The following is a 5,993-nucleotide window of genomic DNA, read 5'->3' as shown; positions in this document are numbered from 1 at the left end:
AGGTCTTTTACATCCCTGGTCAGATTTATTCCTAAGTATTTTATCTTTTTAGGGGCTATTGAAATTGGTATTGTTTTTAAAAAAAAAAAAAAAAGCACTTGATATAATTTTATTTGGAGCCCTGATGGTGAATTGGCTAAGCCTTGGCTGCTAACCAAAAGGCTGGAGTTCAAATCCACCAGCTGCTCCTTGGAAACCCTATGGGGCAGTTCTACTCTATCCTGTAGGGTAGCTATGAGTCGAAATCAACTCAACGGCACCAGGTTATAATTTTATTTAAGTTACTGTGATAAATTGATTTAAAAAAATGCTATATCAAGGAAATTCATGGAAGAGAAAAAGGTGAAAATTCTGGAATTCAGTAACTACCTTTCAGTACGAAATTTTACATTTGAAGACTTTTCATAGTGCTTAATTCTAGTAGTACAAAATATTATTAAGTATTTATAAAAATTACCTAAAATGAATTATCTATCAATTAAGTGTTATATTTGCATGTTGTTAATTTTTAATAGAATAAAGAACAGTGCATGCAGAAATTGCCAGTACTTACATTATACTTAAGAGTTCATGGTATCATTTTTTATTATTATTTAAGTATGTATATACTTATAGTACCTAAATATTAATCAAGATGATTATGACTGATACTTTTTTTAATGGATAGTATAGGTATAGAGGGGTCCCTGCATGGCACAAATGGTTAAGCACTCGTCTATTAGCCAAAAGGTTGGTTGTTCGAACCCACCCAGAGGTGCCTCCGAAGACAGGCCTGCCTGTAGATTTGCTTCTGAAAGGTCACAGCTTTGAAAACACTATGGAGCAGTTCTATTCTGCACACGTGGGGTCTCCATGAGTTGGAATTGACTCAGTGGCAACTATCAACAAAACAACATACGTATAGAATACAGTTTTACTACTATATCATGTTATTTCATGAAGTATTTTCTTAAGAATGATAATTTTAGTGTCACTGGGCATGCGAGAGTACTGTAAATGATATTTCTCCGTACTTAGTATGTGCCTTCTGAAGTAAGCCTGTGTCCACCACCATCCGGCCAGCTCTTCACTTGTGCCTAGTTGGCAAGGAACACTGCAGGTGTGGAGGAGGGTCATGCCGTTGTTTAGAAATAACAACGTTTTGATTTTATGTGGTTTACTGTGTTGGCTATGAGATGCCAAAGCCACGCAATGTGAGTTACCTTTAATCATTAGTGAATAAGTAGGGTGGTAAACACTGATGAATCAATTGAGTAAAGGTGAAAAATGCCATTTCTGAAAGTGAGCAAAGACTTTTTCTTTAATTTTGCCAGTATTACCAAGAACCACACCAGTGGACAAAACGTGTCAGAGTATAGGAAAAGGCCAAAGCCATGTGGGAAACATTGCCCACGGAACTGGGAAAATGCGCCTGTGTTTTGGTTCCTAACTGAGGCCTCTTATGATCTCCTCACCCCTCCTGGCTATCACAAAAAGAAAACTAAACTTGGCTGTCCAGTTCTGGACGAAGGGACTAGGGCAGGCGAGTGGAGGATGAACTGAAGGACAAAGGTCAACTTCAGAATGCAGCTCTACCAGATCTTGGTCAGAAAGCTATTCAGGTATCCAAAGACGGAGAATGAAAAGAGATGGGTAGAATTAGTAGAATGGGGGGAAAATGTCTAAAGATAAATAAACATCTGAGGGCCAAGAAAAGAAAGAATAAAGTAAAACTTTCTGGATGTCCTTTGAACACAGTAACTCAGGATTCACCTCCCATTCTCCTTGTCTGATTCCTATAAACAATGTGAATAAAATTCAATTTTTAATTGGTACTAGGTCTCAGATTTTTAGAGATTTTGCTCCCCTATCTGCTTCCCATTTGCCCGTATGTGGAGAACTTGGGTCCTAAACAAACCACTAGGTAAAAATAAATGCATCGCTGTTTATTTTAACATGGAATAAAGCCAACTCCTTATCTTTCTTTCCCTTGTAAAACGTGTTTTTTGAGACAGGAGACAGTTTGATCACAGGGGAAAAATTCTAATCCGTGATTCTATGAAAAAAGGAAATATAAGGATGATTTTCCTAATTCATATTCTACCACCTCCAGGGAGACCAGTTCTTACAAAGTGCGTCACAACAGAAGACTGTGTTTTCAAACCAAAACGGGGTCTATACATTTTTAAATACACCTTGACATTCGGAATGTGATAGGGAAAGGCAGACAAGACTTTTTCCAACCTTCAGCCCAGTTAACTTAAAGGTTTACATTTTTAAAAGCCCAAGTTATGGCAAATTTGACTTACATTCTCTTAAGTCAAGATGTGCAACTCTCTATTTTAATAATTAAGAAAAACTGCCACATTGCCGCGTATTCCGGGCATTATACATCTGAATTTTACAAGCAATAATACTTGGACATCAATAGTAAAACTGTAAAACTTTTCTTTTACCTCTTTAACTAACTTTTCTAAGAGACCTTATCAATATGTAAAATTCCAAAGATTATGTGTATTTACATTTCATCCAAACTATTTTGTGGCTGTTATTGAGTATAGTTTTTATTGCACAAAGTGAAATTTTAGCATTGTTGTGTTTATCTTTAATAACAGTTTCATCCTATGTTCAAGCTCTAATACATATTTATGTGTTCATGCATATAAATATATATATAATATTCAAGCACACGCATATATATAAAAGCTTAAAATAACTTTTTTACTGATGCCTCTTAAAATGACTGTGTTTTAAAAAGAGAATATGTTCATTTAAGTTTACATAAAATCTAAAGTTCTGGTTTTTCACTCAGTGTTTAGAAAATTCTTGATAATTTAGAACCTTCCACTGTGGAAAGTAAAGTATTTTGGTAAAGCATTTTGTCACAAAAGCAGGGAGGATGGGACACAAGGTCAAAGGGCGTTTTAGAAGCAAACAGCTGGACCAGTTTATTTAAACAGATACAGGGATGGGGGAACTGACCTCAGTTTGACTTATAGTGGGAGGAGCAAGAATGTCATTTTATTACTTTGCCCAGAAGGAAAATGTTTTTGTATTTGAATTCACCCCGAAGCCATCTAAACACACGGCTCTGCTATATGGAGCATAATTCCAAAGAGAGAGTACATAGAAGATAGTCTAGGATAATTATAAAACACACTAAACAGAATCAAATGTTGAGATGTTTTTAAGACGGGAAAGGTGATGTTGTTTTTAAAAATAAAATATTTTGCTATTTGGTTAGCTATTTTCATATAAAGATGTATACTATGACCTCAGATAATAATATGAGTTGTTCATATACTATTAGGAAATGTAATTAACTAATGTTTTGAGGCTTACTATGTCCTATATGTATTAATAATGTTTCATTATATTGGATAGTGGAGCCCTGGTGATGCAGTGGTTAACAGCTATGGCTGCTAACCAAAAGGTCAGCAGTTCAAATCCACCAGCCACTGCTGGGAGACCCTATGGGCAGTTCTATTCTGTCCTGTAGGGTTGATATGAGTCAGAATTGACTTGACAGCGACGTTTTTTTTTTTTTTTAATTGGGTAATTTTTTTAATGTTTTAATTTAAAGAATTCCTACTTTTATATCTACTTATCCTACTGGTAGGCATCCCTGGGTAGTGGAAACGGTTAAGCACTCAACTACTGACTGAAAGGTTGGCAGTTCGAGTCCACTCAGAGGTGCCTTGGAAGGCCCAGGGATCTGTTTCCCTAAGAACCCTGTATTGAAAACCCTATGTAGTGTAGTTCTACTCTGACACACATCGGGTTGTCATGAGTCAGAGTCAGCTCCATGGCAACGGGTGTGGTTTTTGGTTTTATCCTATAGGTAGCTTACGTTTGTGTTGTCAGTAGCAACAAATGATCATTGCTACCAAAAGAGAAGCAAATTGCATGTAGTAAGTGTGGACACTCAGCTAAGTGTCTGTGGTGAGGGGTTTCTTCTCTTCATGGGGACCAGAGCAGGCCTGGAATAAATACATTCAGTGTTGTCTACTGCACACCTTAAGAGGAACTCAGGAAAACCTCAGTACACAGAGAGTGGCCTGGGTGGTGAGTGGACTCAAAAACACATCTTACAAGGAACTTTTTAAGAACCAGGAGTTTTGCACCCAGGGAGAAGAGGGGAAAGGGCTAGGGGGCATGGCGACTATGTTTAAACATTTGAAAGGCTAGCCGAAGGAAGTGACATTAGAATTATTTAAATTATCCTAAGGAATTGTACTGGTGAAAGGATTTTAGATCAAGTGAGGCAAAACCTTCTAACAGTTTGCCTTGTCCATAAATGGCATGGACTCTCAAGTGAAGTGCTAAGTGGTACCCATCTACTTGGTGGAAATACAGGAGAAGGGATTCATGTCAGTGACCAAACTACCAGTAACCAGTTACTGTTGAGTCATTTCTGACTCACGGCAACCTCACTTGTAGCAGAGAAGAACTGTGCTACATAGTGTTTTTGTGGCTGTGACCTTTCAAAGGCAGGTTGCTAGGGCTTTCTTCTGAGCTGCCTCTGGGTGGGTTCAAACCGCCAATGGTTAGTCAAGTGCTTAACGATTTGCACCACCCAGGGAGTCCTGTGACCAAGTTAGACGACCGACAAAGCCTTTTCCAAACCTGAGATGTAATTTTTCATATCCTTCCATGGGTGTAATTGTTATGGATTCAGACCTGACTTGGTTATTATGAATTGGCCTATGGGAATCTGAATGTATGAGTATGAGGGAATCAAGACTAGGAATATAGATAACTCAAGTCACCAGACCCTCTTTGGAGTAACTTATCTGTCTATATACGCGTGCAGTGCAGCCATCAGACTCCTCAATCTCTAAAATGTTCATATTCATGCTTCTTCCCTGCCTCAACAGTAAGGTTGTTGCCAGTGGTAAATGACTCAAAGCCAGCTAATTATTAGCTATCTATTTAGTCTGGGATATTTGAGATGGGTGGCACAATAGTGGTCAGGCTCTGGTCAAGAAGTTAGAGAGGAAGGTCCTAGTACTTCCACCACCATTTGCCAGCTGTGTGTCATTCAGCAAATTATTAACATCTCGTGGGTAATGTGTGACCTCAAGTCAGTCACTCAGTTTCTCTGAGCCTTGACTTCTTATCTGTTAAAAAAAAAAAAGAAGGGCTTTTCCTATTTTTTAGGTAAATGGTATAAATCACATCCATAAAATATATGTTTTAAAAGGAAAGTTAGCAGGCCGAGTTCCTTCCTTCTAAGATCCTGTAGATTATGAACACTGCCATAGATAAAGAGCTGTTTTTTTGCTCTCTTGCCTATGTTAGTTACTATGAAAATTACTTTTGGTAGATGCAGAATATTAATATTAAATAATTTTCTAATTGGTCACGCAGTGAAGGCAGCTAATGAAAAAGCAGATTTTTTTTTTCCATGTTAATTGGTTATTTCACATGGTGTTTGCGCTACACCTGTGCTTATAATGAGACTGGAGAATTAATCTAACCTTCTGCTCACATGATTCCAATTTTCATGGTTTATACAAGATAATGATAACCTGATTTGCAACACAATGTGTTGTAGATCTGTGTTTTAAATATGTTTATTAGCAGTTCAGGGACTTCATATAGAGGACTGATATAATGTATATTGCCAATAAGAGTTAGCACCTTTTGGTTAGATTCCAGTTTCATTACTATTTTTTTTTAAATACATCTTTCAGCTGTGCAACCCTACCATTGCTATTTGTTTTAATGACTTTCCAGCTAATGAAAAAACATAAGGTTACAGGATATTGAGAATCTTAAAATGTCATAAAGCATGCATTTTTATTTTTACAATTTGTCTCTGTCTGTTTAATGCTTTGGTTTTTCGAAACTATTTCTCTCCTGAAGCGGGCAGACTTACAAACTGGAAATTCATACTGGACTGTGAATCCTTTAATTATTAATACTGCATTATTAAACTTTTCATTGTATTTCTTTTATGTGCTGCTCATGTTTGATATATTCAAATCTGAGTTGGGGACTAAAAGCAATTT

At 37.0% G+C, this 5,993-nt stretch overlaps 1 protein-coding gene across 2 annotated transcripts in view; it reads left to right on the top strand.

The window, feature by feature from the left end:
- The window catches only part of MEIS1 (Meis homeobox 1), a 140,053-nt gene that overhangs the window by 127,835 nt on the left and 6,225 nt on the right, over window positions 1–5,993 (top strand). The gene's annotated exons all lie outside the window — the stretch shown is intronic.

This window comes from Trichechus manatus, unplaced genomic scaffold (assembly GCF_000243295.1).
Source record: "Trichechus manatus latirostris isolate Lorelei unplaced genomic scaffold, TriManLat1.0 scaffold00004, whole genome shotgun sequence".
Lineage (NCBI taxonomy): Eukaryota > Metazoa > Chordata > Mammalia > Sirenia > Trichechidae > Trichechus > Trichechus manatus.
This window is presented reverse-complemented; position numbering and strand designations above follow the sequence as displayed.